We start from the raw sequence: 14,053 nt of genomic DNA, 5'->3' as shown, positions 1-14,053 counted from the left end.
TTCCAAAGTTGACATTTTTTGCATTTATAATCCACAGCTGCACAAATCGGAGGTGTTTTGGGGCTTGGGGGATGGGGTGAGTTCTATAACAGAAAGAGAAAAAGAATCCCTTCCACCGCCCTAAAAATAAAAAATCAATAGTTGTGTGCATTAATCACGCTGCTGCCACAGAGAATTATGGAAACGTGACCTGAAGGATGCATTTTCTGCATTTGCAACATAGGAGTGTCATGTGAAGGGGAGTTTGGGGAATAGGAGGACAAGACAATACCCTTTTAGCAAGAAGCAACATTAAAATGGAGATAGGAGTTGGGTGTTTTTTTTTTTTTTGGTGTTCCTTTCAATTGTGACATTAAACCTATTGTAATTTCCAAAGCTCACTACTTACTTAATTCAGTCTTATGTCTTATTTTAAAAGCTTTGCTGATACAGCTTACATTTTAACTGTAAAACTTGTGGTTTCTTGATAATGTGGCTTTCCCTTTTTCCTTTTATTATCTTTCAGTTTCTCATCTTTACTCAGTAATGAGGTTTTCTATTTGGAAAAAAAGTAAACCGTGCTCTCCTCTGACTTTCTCTTTGAGCCGCTGGTGTTTGAAGTCTCCGTCTTAGCTGGGCTGAGGGTTTGAGGATGTGATACATATTTGATAAGGATCGATTGCAGGGTTACTGAGACTGAGATGGAGGGAAATCGATCTTGGACTGGGCTTCCCAAAAGCATCTTAAAGCAAAGGTGATCTTCGGAGCATCCTTCTGGCTCAGCAGCAGAGCCATAGACTTGTAAATTTTTATTGAAATGCAATGCAAATTGTAGGCCTTGGTTTCATATCCTCGTGGGGATTTTTTTTTTTTTTTTTTTTTTTTTACGAGCAGAAAGCTTTTTATGAGTTTTCAGATTTATTTAATGTTTTATCTAAGGCTTATGTGTTCTAAAACATTCACTTACAGCCATTACGCACATGAAACAATAAGGCAATCTGTTTAGTGACGGGAGACTGAACAGCAGACAACATTCTGGCACGGTGGCTGTGATTCCCAGCTGATAGTCCATACGGATAGACAAAATCAACAACTGTTGAGCCGGGCATCCTTCCATCAGTGTTTACTAATAAACAGTGGCAATATGGCAGCCATTAGGTTGTTTAGGCAGGGAATGATTAGGGTGGTGATGGCTGGGCGCAATGGGAGACTGAACACGCTCTCATCTTTAATAGGCAATTTGGCTGTGAAGGATGGCTCTTTGTTTTTGACTTGGAATAAACGCAGCTGAAATGAGCACTGATTTGGAGGAGTGCGCTGCACTAATCTGGCTTACAGTGATGTAAATTTATAGGATGCGCACCAGTGAGTTTTACTGAAACGAGGTGTAGAATATGAGGACTAAATTCAATTTTGGTCTAGTTGATATTGTAAAGATCTGGTACCAATCATAGTAACATAATGAAGAGAATTAGATGAAACATTATACTTTAGAATAAAGAAATTCCAAATGGTAATATGTGAAATATGTTTAGAGAAAGGTTGAAATAGGGATTTAAATCAGGGGCAGAGCTCAGTTACAGTGGAGGGTCTGCCAGAGTTTAAAGATTTCTGTGGACTGGAACCAGGCCAGTACCTCCCTGGCATCAGATCAGTAATATGCATAGTGTGAGCTAATTACACCCTGAACCTTCAATATTTCTGTTTATAAGCTCTCCTGTATGTAGATTTTATTTTGTGACAGGTGGTGGCGTTTAGGTCCATGTGTTCCCAGCTGAATAACTGGGATAAATGGAGACATACTGGTGTGCTTAGTCACATAATGCGACAATGTCTGATCCCATCTTAAAAGTGCCTGATTAGAGTAAAAAAGGCACTTAATAACTGAAATCACCCTGCTGACCCTAATAAGGATTTTTCGCTCAGTTTTTTCTCCCTCATCGTCTATCCAATCAAGGATTAATACGTGCTCTTATTCCGCTCCCAGGGTGGTAAATCTGGAAAAATACAGTAAATCACACTGAGCCTCTTTAAACTTTCACACTGAGCCTCGGAGCCGACGGCCCCATGCTAAGCATCTGTAACACTGATTAGACATGAGTATGGTTTTAGAACACCTGCTGGACACCAATCAGAGGAGGAGATATAATTGGGTGTCTTTAGTGCAGAACAGCGAGATAGATCAGCTCATATTACATTTAAACCTGGACGTTTTATTTGAATGTCCAGTTTTATCATCCAGCCCAATTTTTCCTGCGAATCAATCAAGTGGTGTGAATACAACCATATTCTCTCAGACTGTGTTTTTACCAACACTGGTTGAAATATAAGGGAGCTAACGTAACAGCATAAGACTGACCTGAACAGTATCATATAAAAAGTTGTTTTATACATAGTATTTTCATAATGCTAACATTCATTTTTGAGTCCTCAATTCTCAGATGTCTTTAGGTTTGACTGGACGATTCTCACAAATTAGTAAAATAAACCACTTCATAGTTTCTGTGACTTTATGTTTAGGTTTCTTGGCTTGCTAAATATTTTATTTCTCTGCTTCAGGATCAAGTTTTCTGCAGTCTTCAGTGTTGCCCTTCATTTAGCTCCATCCATCTTTTCAGCAGTTCTGACAACCTTCCCTGTGCCTGCTGAAAAAAATGATCTCAAAGCCATAATGCTGCCACTGCCATGTTTCACGGTAAAGAAGCCAATCCAGGTGATTTGGAATACTAGTTTTCCTGCTACACATAATATTTCCCATCGGACTCAAAAAGTTTACTTTTGGTCTGCTCTGAGCAGAAAAACTTCTTTTGTTTGCTGTGTCATCTACATGTCTCGTGTTGAACAGCAAATGGGACTTCAGTGTCTGTCTTCTTCTCTTGAGTTCATCATTACTGCTTCTCGAATTGCTTATTTTTTAGAATTTTAATTGTTTTTACCTTTGTTTTTTTTTGTCCAGCACTTTAGTTGCTACATAAACAGAAATGATAAAAATAATGTGATATAACTCATGTTGCTGCTTCTGGCAGTAAAATGTTATCAGTAAATGCTATTGGGTAAGAAAACCTATTTATTTGTTTATTGTTTATGCCTAAAATATTAAAGTCTTATTCTGCCAGCTGGTTACAATAGCCTTTGCTTGAATTCTTCACGAGCAAATGACCAGCTAAACTTGCTGCAAGGTGACCCGCCATATAATTTTTGATGCAGGAGGCACAAAGCATCATTATTTTTTTTTCAAGGCTCATTTCTTTCTTTTTGCTTTTTCTCTGGCATACACTCTCAGTCCCACACACTGAGTATTCTTGGAGCCTGTCTTTGACCTCACCTTCCCATCACACATTCAACAACTTAGATCCAAACGCCAGAACTCCCAGCAGACTGCTGCTAAGTGGCTGTGGTGAAATCAACAGAGCTGGATGGGCAACAGGGAGTCAGTTTCTGCCTTATCCTCACTTCAGAGTTTAGATCTGCTCTGCTCCTATGTAAGTAGGCAAGTCCGTTTGCCTGAGATCCTCATAATTATTTTTGTGTTTATTTTACAAGGAATTTATTATGAGAGGACCCACCAGCGCTATTCCTGTTAGGCTCATAAATATAGAAATAGAGCCTAATACAAGAAACATTTAAATCAGTGTTTGCACTCAGACTGTGGTCGGTTGATTGTTTGCAGCAGTGACGTCATGAGGTGACAGCCATGTGGCCTTTTGACAGACGCAGCCTGCAATCTTCCCATCGGCGTAGGAGTCGAGCTGGCCAATCAGAGCCAAGTACCCATCGCTGCACACGCTTATCACCTGCATACAGCTGCTGCTGCCCCTCTGAGCGAGCGAATAAGCAAGTGAAGGGGATGGAGAGAAAGAATAAGGATGAATGGTGCATCCAAGACAGAGGCTGATTTATGTTCTGTTGTTGAACAGTCAAAGCAGCACCTCTCAGATAATTTTTAGAAGTGGATTTGAAGCCTTTTTGTTTTTTTTTTTACTAAATGGCACAATCCACATTTGTAATTTAGAATTAATAAAAAAGAACAGGTTTTGTTTTTGTTACACTTATAGCTGCAAAGTACTGCAATAGTCAGAATGTGATTTAGAGTGGAAGCATGCTTCGTAGCCCTTGTGAAATGAGAAGGCAGCGAGTAAGAGAGAGAGATAAGCTCAATCTGAATTGATTTTTGTGTTACTTTCTGCTGTACTTGAGTTTCCATAGCAACGTGGTCAGGTTCCCTCGGCCTCCTAGGGCAAGTGTAATTGTCTATTTCTCCCTGGCAAGCTTCCTTTCCTTTCCTTTCCTTTCCTTTCCATTCCTTTCCTTTCCTTTCCTTTCCTTTTTCCTTTCTTTTCTTTTCCTTTCCTTTCCTTTCCTTTCCTTTCCTTTCCTTTCCTTTCCTTTCCTTTCCTTTCCTTTCCTTTCCTTTCCTTTCCTTTCCTTCCTTTCAGCGATATATAAAGAAACTGAATTCATCTGAAATGATTTGAAATTAAGCATAAATTAGTTTTTCTGCATCTGAGACAAATTCGCAAAGATGATGGGGAAGAGAAGGCAACTAATTGATGTTGCATATGTGTCCATAATGAATTTATATATGTTTTTCCAGCAACTGGGCCCAATGTTTGAAAGAACCAAGAGTAGAAAGAAATTAGCACTGTTTGGTTATTGTTGTTTATTGCATTGACCAACATTATCACTTATTGAATGTTTTTCTAACACTATACAGCCTTATCCCTAAGTGACATCTTCTTTCTCTCAGAATTAACATGCAAATCTACTATACAAAAGCCATTCATAGCAAATATAGGTTTATTGGTGTAGTAAGACTGCAGCAACTCAGCAAGTATAGATGTGTTTGTTGCTATTGATTTGAAAATATTAACATTATATCAGAATACTGGAGAAGAAATGTGGCAAAGGTTCTAAGAGAGAAAGCTTAGATCATGACTGAGAACATGAGTGAAGCAGAAAATCAGACTAATTTCCTTGATATAAGGTAGTGCATAGCAAAAGATAAAGCAACATTTAATTGAACTGTCTTGCATTGTTGTAAAAGTCTGCTTAGGAATGTCCGTTGCCTGAAGTGTAAAGTGTGTTTAAAGTAAGCTCTTGCATCTATGATAGCCTTGGACCTGCACCAATCTGCTCCTTGTTTTTTGGTGCCAGATCAATGCTAATTAATGCACATATCCCTCAGGGACAGTGAAGAAGCTACACTGAGAATCAGAGATACCATTAGAGGCTGTAATAAACCTGAACTTTACTGCATGTAGCAGAAGAAATAACTTAAAATATGACCAAACAGGAAGCAAATGGTCTGTGTCGTGTGTTTCTTACAGTGAATTATGCATGTAGGTTCATTTTCTGATTGAACAAATAATGATCACGAAGTTCACGTTCTTGAACAGTGTTTGGTTTATGAAGAACTGTGGTGGGGCCTTTTACAATCATCATCTGTAACTGCAAGCAAGGTCAAGTTCAAAGTTCAAACATTTTGTACCAAAAACACACAACACCTGGATGCAGAAGTGTTCACATTATTTGTTGGAAGACACAAACTGGCAGTATCCACACACCTGAAGGCCTCTTGGTTTGGTATGAGCTTTGTGACGTCTCCTGTTTCCTTGCTTTCTTCTCCATCTCTTTCTGAAGCACCGTGTTGAAACAAGTAAGAAAAATTAAAAAAAGGAGGCGACATGGCTCTGTGCATGCCTGGCGGATAGATAGGCGCTGCATAACTAGCAGTTCTCCTCTGAAGTACGGAGAAATCTATTTGCTTGTAGAAGCTGCTTGCATAATCCTTTAGTTACACTTGCCAGCTGTGAGCAAAGATACGGCACTGTGGGATTTGGCATGAATATCATTGGGAGGACAAAGAAATGAAACTGATAAGTGTTTGTGCGCAGGGTCCTTTGCATAATCCAGGATAACCCATAATCTGAGTAGTCTGAAATCACTCTGGAGTAAATGTGGTGAGGAACAGTTAATGAGAGCATGCTGTTTCAAAACATTTGCCTCCTCTAAAAATAATCCAAGCATTTGAGGTAATCTGAAATCAGAGATAGGTCTTGATATCCTGTATTCAGACACATGCTCTGAATGCAATCTTCATGGAGACACTGTTTCTGTCCTAATAGTCCATAAATAAAAGTCTATGCATATTTTCGTCAACACAGCAGGAATAAAAGCCACATGAGAGGGTTGAAAGGATTTTTTCTTACTTTAGCATCTCTCCTTTTTATCTGCTTGATATTCTTCTTTCCTTGTGTCTCAGCCAAAAGTGTTCACAGCATTAAGAAACCCACCCACATCACTCAACGGCTTTCAATACCTCCATCCCTTCTCTCCCCACCTTTTAGGGTATTTGTTTCTTTAGACTCGTCTGCCCTGATACCGGCATTTTACAGCTCTGCCAAAGTGTTATTGGACAGTAATAGACAGCTGCTGAAAGAAATACTGCCTGCATGCTACAGTGTGTGGACCCCATGTTGTCTAATCCACAGAGCTCTCACATCTAAAGGATGTGGGATGTGATAACCAAGCTGAAGGATAAACTGGTAAATTTTCCCCCTTATTGGCGCAGTTTTGCTATCAGCGTTTTCTGCCGTTTAGATCCGCCACAACAGCTTTACATACTTAAAGACCTAAAAATATTTCCTGAAGTGTGTGACCCACTTAAACTAAATATTATTATATTGTGTTTTTAGGCTGTTAATGCAGCACATTCTGTAGCTGATGTTGAGGGTGAGTGGGGGGAGTTCAATGAAATCTGCACTTTATGTTGTCAGGGTTTTGGATTTACTTTGTATCTGTGAAGCTTTGTTAATTCTTCTCTTGATGAACTAATTGATGTCAGAGTTAGCTACAAAGTCTGCCTGTTGGTGATATGTATTTATATTAGGGAAAACCTGGAATTAGACTCTCATTGGATCTCAACCTTGAGAATAAACAGCAAAGTTTCACAATATGATGGTGTTTACTCAGACATTTGAGATGAGATGTATTACATTGTATAATTTATTGATTTGTTTTTATATGAAATTACTGCTAAGGTTATACAATATAAATTTTATATTAGATGTTGTAGTGGCTTCTTAGCTGTGGGCACTAAGGATTTCGTGGGCCGTGTTGCGGTGGATCTGGTCCTACTTGCAATATTTCTATAAAACTCAAGTTACTACATATATATGTAAAAAATAATAAAGCTAATTTTCAACAGATAATGAGGGACTATATTGTACTGAGCTAACTTTTTAAAGCATAAAAACACAATATTTTCACCATCTTAAAATAGTGGTCCAAGTCATTTTTTGCCAAAGGTGATTTTATTTATTTATTTTTTGCCTAAAACATCGTTTGGAAAAAGAGGTAGAGATTTCTATTTTTTCTATATCACTTATGGCAAAAAATGACCCAGGTCATTATTTCAGGAAGATGACAATATAATAATTTTTTTAAATTTTATTTTGAAAAGCAGACAGGACTGTGACATTTTCTTGATCTTGTTGAAGATAAAGCAACACTAACACCGTTCTTTTTCTTCAGCTTTAATGCTATTACTTGAAACTTCAACAGATCTTTATATGTCCTATAACTATTGACAAAGATTAAACAAGATAAGAGCTTCCCAATTCTTCATTTTCTCTCTATGAAAGGAGCTACCTCTAGAAGAACACCTTAGTTTTTTTTTTAATCTTGGTTGTCTTGTGGTTACAGCATACCTTTCATGCCCATGTAACATTAACTTTAGAAGGAGAAACAATAGAAAAATGGTAGCCTCCCCATCCGTTGAGGCTTAAATATTTATGAAGTAGCTGGTAAATGACTCAAAATCTGAGTGCGATGAGGAAAATGGGAACTATGAGGAGAGTGAGTAAGGCAAAGATGGGAAGACATTCCTTGTAAACCTGGACTCTGAGGGGGCTCTGGCGCATAATCAATGAAGCGAAATGTGTGTTGTATCTGTGGCATTGAGTCGGCTTCACACAAGCCAATCCTATTTTGACAGCGGAGACAGGTCTGTTGCTATGCTCTCTGAGAAGGACTCCTGCAGCTTGAAGCAGACAGAACTCACACTCAGGGTTCATGTCACACCTCCAGGATGGACGAAACAAAAGGGAAGCAACCGAAATGAGGCAAGTTGCCTCTAAAGCCCCACAAATTCAATTGTTTATTGATGATTTGATCCATTAAACCATTAAAGCAACGTGTTGACACCAGCAGAAATAGACTGCACACTTTCATTTCTGTTTTGACAGAGGTGTAAATGCACTGAGACCTAAGCTGTCTGAAAAAAAAGACGAGGCACACATTAGGACTGAATTTTAACAATTTATTAGCTCTTTTCTTATTGTTTAAAAATTGAACCAAAACCAAAATCAATTTTCTAAATTATTATTTGTGCTTGGCTTGACAAAAGGAAGCCAAATGCTAAAGAAAATCAAGCACAGGTGAAACAATATCTGTGGCATATATTAACCATGAAATGGTTTCAAATCTTTGCTATTTCTGTGAACAAAAAGTGAGAGGCGGCGAGAAATTGAGGAGACATGCAAGAATCTTGCCAGGTCTGGCTGGTCTGCCAAAATTGCTCCAAAATCATACAATAACTCATTGAAATGTCACAGAGAAACAGGACTTCTACACCACTGCACTTCACATTTGTGTCTGTTAAAGTCAGTGTTTAAGATTAAAAAATGGTGGGAGAAATGGCCTCTGCTGTACAGTTCAAAGGTCCAAGCAACTATTGAGGAAAGAGAACAAAAAATCTTGTTTCACATTTTCTCAAATTACATCTTGATGATCCTGAATACTTTTTCCCAAATATTCATAATATATAGACTTACGAGGTAAAACTGGAGTGTGCTTCCTGTTATATAAACTAACACAGCATTTTAGAATAATGACTGACAATCAAACGTGATGGTGGATTTGGGGTTGCTTTATTTCTTCATGAATCTTTCTTCATGAATCTTTCTTCATGATCTCAATGATTTGCCTCAACTGATGGAACAATGAATTTTGCACTCAACCAGAAAAATGCTAGCAGAATGTCCAGCCACTTCAAATTTTGAGCTCAAGCGCAATGAGGTTCTCCATCCATCCATCCATCCATCCATCCATCCATCCATCCATCCATCCATCCATCCATCCATCCATCCATCCATTTTTAACACAAGGGTCCCTCATGGGGTCAGGAGAGGTGCCATCCATCCATACATCCATCCATCCATCCATCCATCCATCCATCCATCCATCCATCCATCCATCCATCCATCCATCCATCCATCCATCCATCCATTTTTAACACAAGGGTCCCTAATGGGGTCAGGAGAGGTGCTGGTGCCTATCTCCATTGAACATTTTAGGTGAGAGGTGTGGTACCTCTTGCTAGTCTGTCGCTAGTCTGTCGCAAAATCATGTCAGTGTGGTTAGGGTGAAGTGTTTTGATTAAACACTTGTTCTTTGTATTTAGCTCTTTTAAACATTGTCTATAAAATAAGCCTTCCAGTGTTATTCCTTAGGAAACATGAAGATAAACTAATGCATACATGAACTAACTCACTAAACAGACAAGATGATTATTCCCAAACAAGTCAAAGTCTGTCTCCTTGTTGTGTGTTTTTGTGTCTTCTTGTCCAGATGTCGCCTATTAGACATCAGATTAAGGAGAGACTGGTGTTGGATTAGCCAATCCTGAGCCAGAATCATTTTAGATTAGATTATAGTATATGGACATCTGGGTCGCTGCGATGGCTCTGCTTGCATGAAATAACATTAAGTCAGTGTTACGGAGCAAGACAGTACACAGACTGTAATCAGCTGCCAAGCAGAAGGAAGATGACAGCATTAAGACATGGACAGACGAGAAATCCTTCGGTTTTACAACTTCCCAATTACAGAGGACAACAAAAGCTCCACTGCTGCTCATAGCTGTCGCTATGAAGTCAAAATTACAAGGGAAGACAGGAGGTGTTTGTCTGTGTGTGTGTGTCTGACAAACTGAGCTTGTGCAAAGAAGGTGATCAGTACAGAGAGGCCTGCCTGCTAATAATTATGGTTATTTTCTCCTCCTGCTCTCTCTTTGCTCAGCATTTGTGCTCAGGGCTCCTGGCAGATAGATGTGCAGAGATTACACCTTCTAATTGGTGCTAGTGGCTGTGGGACGGAGTGGTTCACTGTAGTTTAATGCTGCGTAGACAGGTTCTTATACATTGTGGGTTAGTGGTAATGATGATAATGGCTTTTGAATAGTGTGTTTGTTGTGTGGCCGTTAGGTGAACTAAAGCATGTAAATGTATGTGGTAAGCAAAGGTTCCAAAAAAAAGAGAGAGTAAGTCAGAATTATCATTATTATTTACAAAAAAAGAAAATTAAACAGACCAAATGTGGCAAATGTTTACTGTTATTTGTTAGACTTATTTAAAGAAGATTGAGAACATTAAATTAAATGCTAATTAGGCTTAAGTCAAAAAATTATTTCCTTGGTGTATATTTAAAATTATTTGGTCCTTCTATGTTGAATGAAAAAATGACTAACTTTAGTAGAAACAGAACGGAGCAAATCATACTGTTGCAACATTAAACAGTATCCTGCTGTTCAAATATTTATTGTTTGTGTTGCATTTGTGGTTATATGCATCAATTTAGTCAGATATTTCTCTGTATTTATAGTTTTTGTGTTTTGTTGAATGAGGTCAGATTGTTATTATATTTTATCCTGGATTTGTTTGTTGTGGGCTACCATACAACTGTAGATTTGTTAATGTTTTCAACTATCTGTCATCTGTCTCTATTTACTGAGCACTTGCACATGAACTGCTTCTGTAAACACAAAGTATCTGTGTTCACTATGCTGAAAAAAATTAATCAGGCTGCTCAAACATCTGACATAAGTCATAAGTTGTTAATATATGGTAATCCTGGAGATGTCAGGGTGATAGGGATGATGCTGGGAATGCATCACAAACTCATTTGCTCGTTTCTCTGTCTCACAGTTTTTGGTGAAGTGTAAAAAAGTGATCCAAAAATGAAATATGACAAAGAATTTTAATTTCTGCACATTTTGCAAATTATATTATGATGCATACATGCGCGACCGTGGCCTCCAGACAAAGACGTGTATGTGCGCATAATGCTACTTGTCATCTATGTGTATAGAATATGTTTGGCAGCCAGCCTCTCCCTTTGCAACTGTATCTATGAAAATATGAGATTCTGGGTGCAATTGTTCCTCTTTTTTTCCTGAGGTCTGTGTCATGTCTGATTAAAGTTAACCCCTGTGAAGTGGCTGGTGCACCCCTCCTCTGTATCCACCATTCTCTTCTGTTTCTCCTCTTTACCCCCACGCCTCTGCTCCTGCACCCTTCAATCACTCCATCCCTGTTCTCCTTCCTCCTGGCACTGTGACAGCACAGGAGAATATGCACCCTCAAGGTCCCACCCTCCCCTTCTGGCTCCCATGGGTGGCGTTTCCTTGGAAACAGTGTCAGAGTTGATTGGGTGGGTGCAGATAGATGGCTGCCCTTTATCGGACTACACCACCACTCCATCAAAAGAAACCAGAGAGAACCTTCTTGCACACACCCCTGTGTGCTCAGCCTGAATGGAGCGTTCCACCTGACACGCGTGAATATTACCTCAACCCAGGCTGAGGGTGCATGCATGGGTGTGTGTGTGTCCTCTTTTTTCCTCTGTGTATATTGAATATCTGTGTTGAATACTGCTTCTGTGCACTGCATCTGTGGATGAGTGTGACTGACTGGCAAAATCTCTCAGTGAATTGGACATACAAGGGGAGAAGCTGTCTGCAAGTGTCTTCCCTCCTCCCTGTCCTTGGGAAAAAAACAAAATGGAGACTGTTTTTTTCCTGCTTTTGTCTCCCGCTGCTCAAAATGATGTAGCGAAGAAACTCAGATCCTTCCACAAGTAGCTTTAGAGAAACAGAGCATGACAGAATCTTTTAAATACCTGAACTACACCTAAAGATAAACTGCATGGTGAGAGTAATTGATTGTTAAATTATCTATATTGGAACAATTGCAAATAGTGTTGTGGCCATACATCAGCAATGCAGCACTGATGTTTTTTTAATCTAAAAATGGACTGATATAAACATCTCAAGGCTGAATGTGGCAGTAGTAAAGGAAACAGAACAAAATGTATGTTTTTGATTACTCCACTGCTCTCTGAGCATTATCCAATTTAAATTGATGTGAGAATAATTTAATATCCATAAGAATGTTTTGGTTGCATTTGAATGAAGAGATACAGGGGCGAAACATATCAGTGCATCCCACACTTTCTATCAAACTTAAGTAAAGATCAGATTACAAAGCACTGCATTATCAGCTGAAGACTAGATTCATGTCAGCTTCTTTTTTTAATTAGCCTCTGATCTTTGGTAAATGTTTTACCATTACCACTGAAATTACAACGAAAACTAATCTAAGATATAAAATATGTTCTACCCTTTTTTCCATAGAATTAATTTTTTTTTGGGGGGGGGGGGGGGGGGGGGGACTGAATGTAACCAACTCAACAAAAATAAAACTGAGTTACACATTTCTAGATTCAGCAGTTCAGACAAGCTCACACTTAAATGCTGTAGCAAAAGCACACATGTATTCAGTCATTGCCTCAGGCCTTATCTGCTTAGTAACCAGTGATGATCTGTGTAATCAGTGTATGGAAGAAGGTAAAGAAAAAGTTCAGAATACATGAAAAAATTAAAGTATTCTGGTAGTTGTGGATTAACATGATGTTTTTCGGTGTCTTTCCAATGCTGGATTGCGTGTGTCTGAGTACATCTACGCATGTGGTAATAAAGGTGATACATATTGTTTAAGTACATCCAAACAGTCATGTATGTAATCTGCAATGAGGATAACAGAGGACTAAAGCAGGATGATGTATAAGAGTATTAGACAGATGGCATTATTAGTGACATCACTGAATACTGAGCACATGGCTGCACGCTGCTAAAAGGGTCATCATAATATTATCAGAGGAAACCTCAAACGTCTGATAAGGAGTTGATGAAAAAGAAAATCAGCTCCATATTGTCAAAATCACACACTAATTTGGATAACCTGCCCCACAGAGACTTTGTAAATTGATTGAACTGCCACAGAGCCTGTACTTTCGACAAATTCTCATCCAATTTCACCTCCTGTTTTCTTTGGCACCAGGGTATCTTTTCCTGGTTGATTTGCATCAATAAACCTCAGTAAGCAAGGCATTGTAATGCCTAATTGGGCGGTAATGAGCTGTCGCATTATGCAGAGTGCTGAGGTTCAAGCTTATTAGTTGCTTGGTTGCCCATAACATTTTCCTGTCTTCCCTCTGCTTCTACAGTGTTGCATGATTGTCAATGCAATCTTCCTTTCTGTCTCGCCTCCCGTTCTCTCGCTCCGCTTTATCCTTACACATTTCACCCCACCCTCTCCCTGGTAGTCTAAAAATAGCAAATTTTTGTCCAGGAGGCCTTGGTCATGTACAGTGAGGCAGCAATCAGCATGATGGCAATGCACAGGAAGATTCACAATAGCCATCATTCTGCTAATGCTAGCTAATTTTCTTTGAATTACTCAAAGCCCCAGCAAAGGGAACACGAGGTGATAAGCCAGGCTAATTAAAGGTCTTAAAGGTCTTGTCTCTCCTAAGTTGTCAGAAATATCTCACAAATGTTACATTTGTTGTACCTGTCCTTTTGTCTAGCAGAGCTGGCACCATAGGCGCCGGAACAGGGGGGGCAAAGGGGCCATTGCGCCTCCCCCTCCCCACACACACACACTTTACGGCCCTGCCTTGTCCGTCCGCTGGTCCCGCCAGACATTTACACAGGCTGCACACAACTCTGACAATTCGTGACTGACATCTCTCTGTGTTTATATGCAGACAGAGATACACATAAAACCAACAGCATTGAGATCTGGACCAAATCTAAGGCTCCAGACCGCATAACAGTCACCCAAAGGTTTACGCACATGCAGCAGCTCCGGGTCGGGCTGGGATCATGAACCGTTCTGAGGTCTGAATAAAGGTTTTGACTCCGATCCGGTCCAGGTCTGAACCAATTCTGCCT

The 14,053-nt window shown here is 39.3% G+C and overlaps 1 protein-coding gene across 2 annotated transcripts in view; it reads left to right on the top strand.

The window, feature by feature from the left end:
• The window catches only part of LOC102233347 (Down syndrome cell adhesion molecule), a 138,715-nt gene that overhangs the window by 31,438 nt on the left and 93,224 nt on the right, over positions 1 to 14,053 (top strand). The window lies entirely within an intron of this gene.

The sequence above is a fragment of the Xiphophorus maculatus genome, chromosome 18 (assembly GCF_002775205.1).
Source record: "Xiphophorus maculatus strain JP 163 A chromosome 18, X_maculatus-5.0-male, whole genome shotgun sequence".
Classification (NCBI taxonomy): domain Eukaryota; kingdom Metazoa; phylum Chordata; class Actinopteri; order Cyprinodontiformes; family Poeciliidae; genus Xiphophorus; species Xiphophorus maculatus.
This window is presented reverse-complemented; position numbering and strand designations above follow the sequence as displayed.